This window comes from Salvelinus fontinalis, unplaced genomic scaffold, assembly GCF_029448725.1.
Source record: "Salvelinus fontinalis isolate EN_2023a unplaced genomic scaffold, ASM2944872v1 scaffold_1651, whole genome shotgun sequence".
In the NCBI taxonomy this organism is placed as follows: Eukaryota; Metazoa; Chordata; class Actinopteri; order Salmoniformes; family Salmonidae; genus Salvelinus; species Salvelinus fontinalis.
Genome location: NW_026601860.1, coordinates 1 through 2,965, shown reverse-complemented (window position 1 = coordinate 2,965; position 2,965 = coordinate 1). Strand labels below are relative to the sequence as shown.

General features: G+C 40.4%; 1 long non-coding RNA gene across 1 annotated transcript; it reads left to right on the top strand.

Annotated features, from left to right (window-relative positions):
* Positions 1-1,554: 1,554 nt before the first annotated feature.
* On the top strand, positions 1,555-2,753 carry LOC129849755 (uncharacterized). Its single transcript, XR_008758685.1, has 5 exons — positions 1,555-1,771; positions 2,164-2,225; positions 2,303-2,377; positions 2,510-2,548; positions 2,660-2,753. It is a non-coding gene; the product is annotated as an uncharacterized LOC129849755 (long non-coding RNA).
* The last annotated feature ends 212 nt before the right edge of the window (positions 2,754-2,965 follow it).

Sequence of the window (2,965 nt, the reverse complement as noted above, 5' to 3'; positions counted from 1 at the left end):
CAATCAGAGACATCGACTAACACCTGCCTCTGATTGAGAACCATATCAGGCCAAACACATAGAAATAGACAAACCAGACTTACAACATAGAATGCCCACTCGGATAACACCCTAACCAAACAAAACATAGAAACATACAAAGCAAACTATGGTCAGGGCGTGACATCAGTGTTAATTTGCTAAATTTTAATTACTTCGCTACTATGGCCTATTTATTGCCTTACCTCCTCACGCCATTTGCACACACCATATATAGACTTTCTTTTGTTTCTATTGTGTTATTGACTGTACGCCTGTTTATTCAAAGTTAAATCTAGAATTGGCTTACTATTTCGCAAAAAAGCATCCTTCACTCATGCTGCCAAACATACCCTTGTAAAATTGACCATCCTACCGATCCTCGACTTCGGCGATGTCATTTACAAAATAGCCTCCAATACCCTACTCAATAAATTGGATGCAGTCTATCACAGTGCCATCCGTTTTGTCACCAAAGCCCCATATACTACCCACCACTGCGACCTGTATGCTCTCGTTGACTGGCCCTCGCTTCATACTCGTCGCCAAACCCACTGGCTCCAGGTCATCTACAAGATCCTGCTAGGTAAAGTCCCCCCTTATCTCAGCTCGCTGGTCACCATAGCAGCACCCACCTGTAGCACGCGCTCCAGCAGGTATATCTCTTTGGTCACCCCCAAAACCAATTCTTCCTTTGGCCGCCTCTCCTTCCAGTTCTCTGCTGCCAATGACTGGAACGAACTACAAAAATCTCTGAAACTGGAAACACTTATCTCCCTCACTAGCTTTAAGCACCAGCTGTCAGAGCAGCTCACAGATTACTGCACCTGTACATAGCCCATCTATAATTTAGCCCAAACAACTACCTCTCCCCCTACTGTATTTATTTATTTATTTATTTTGCTCCTTTGCACCCCATTATTTCTATCTCTACTTTGCACATTCTTCCACTGCAAATCTACCATTCCAGTGTTTAACTTGGTATATTGTATTTACTTCGCCACCATGGCCTTTTTTTTGCCTTTACCTCCCTTATCTCACCTCATTTGCTCACATTGTATATAGACTTATTTTTCTACTGTATTATTGACTGTATGTTTGTTTTACTCCATGCGTAACTCTGTGTTGTTGTATGTGTCGAACTGCTTTGCTTTATCTTGGCCAGGTCACAGTTTTAAATGAGAACTTGTTCTCAACTAGCTTAACTGGTTAAATTAAGGTGAAAAACTGTTGTTGTTTTTTAAAATCAGAAGTGTCCACTTTATTTGAGGGCTGAGGGGAGAAGGTGTGTATTTTAAGTGTTTGGGAATGCAGCCCTAGTGTGTTGTATTGGGGTTGTGCCACAGAGCATTATGGGGGTTCTATGTGGTGAGACATTTAGTGACGTTGGATATAGATTAAAAGTGAAGAATGATGGTTGAGCATTTTTTTTAAATATTATTCAATTCAAATTCGTTTTTTCAAATTACAGGAGAGCGAGGAGGTATATTACAAATAGTTTTCTTGGTTTTAGAACTTTATTTTTGTTTGCAGTTAGCAAGGCAAATTTAAATAAATTACACGAACTCCAGTAGCTAGCGTTACCAGCGCGAGTGTGCATTTATCTCCTCCAGAATGGTAGAATGGCCAAAGCTGTCGAAAATGTTGTGGATTTTTTGGGTTGAAGAACCATTTTCATTCTCTGGGGTACACGGAAAAGGTGCGAATTAAAAGCGAGGGTCGACCTCTGCTTGAGATCAGTTTCATGAAGAAGGTGAGGGCGTTCAATACTAACAAGAATCAAAAGTATAACTGGTTAAGCACATCACGTTCGTTATTGAGCTACAACCAGTGAGAAGATGATGCCACCAGTCCGGCTCCAAACAGGCCTTTTTCTTGTGACGTATTATGCGCAGTCATAAAGCTGTGACCTAAAATGACGTAACCATGCATTCATTCACTACATAAACTGTTCAGATTGATTTAATCTGTACAATAGTTTTCTTCACTCAGGTTGTTGCAGGTAATCTTTGGCCTTTTGGGGCACCTCCTTCCCAACATAAATATACATATATAGGGAATAGGGTGCCATTTGGGATGCCATCTTTGTGTGTGTGAGTCAGGATGTGTTTTGTGTCAATTAATTGATGGAAATGTTTCCCTCAGAAAGAAAGATGGATCGTAATGATGAGAGAATAAAAAGAGCTTTAAGACGCCGCCCTTATGTGGTAAATATAAAATATTTGTTTGTTTTGTCCTGTTTTTGTTATATTATCACATTTTAAATTGAGTGTTGTGTTGACAGTTGAAACCAGTGAGGGTGAACAGCCCTGATTCCGTGTTGTGGCCAACCGGCAAGGTGCACAGAAGGCCAAAGCCTGTAAGTCATATCTGACCTGAAACAAAAACACATACACATTAGTTATGCATTCTGCATGTACAAACTGCAGTTATCAGAATGAAAGCAAATGCAGATATCCCTATCTATCCTCATTGAATGCTGTCTTGACAGTCTACTTCAGTGCAGACCCCTCAGATCCACAAAAGGCCTGTAAGTTACATTCAAATTCAACCACATAACAGTACTTATATTATTTATTGATACACAATTCAAGGCCAAAATGACCAAAGCAGTGTTGAATTCATTCTTTACTGTTAACAGCCAATCATTGTGAGCTATGGGCAGGACCAAACATCTGGGGATGGATGGAGCGTCAATCCAGAGCCTCTCAGCCAGGTCAGACATCTCTGCTGTTCCCATAGAGACACAACAGATAGATCAATCTGTTGATTCATATGGCCATTTTGGTTGGGTTGGTTGAATTGACAATCATCCATTTGAGATGCTAAAAAATCCTATACTATGGAAGGTCTTTAGCCCCACCCCTAATGTTATGGGAGTTGCATTTATTGCATTTTCAGTTACCCATGTATTGCTCACTACTTGTACAACCATGTTGGATTGCCT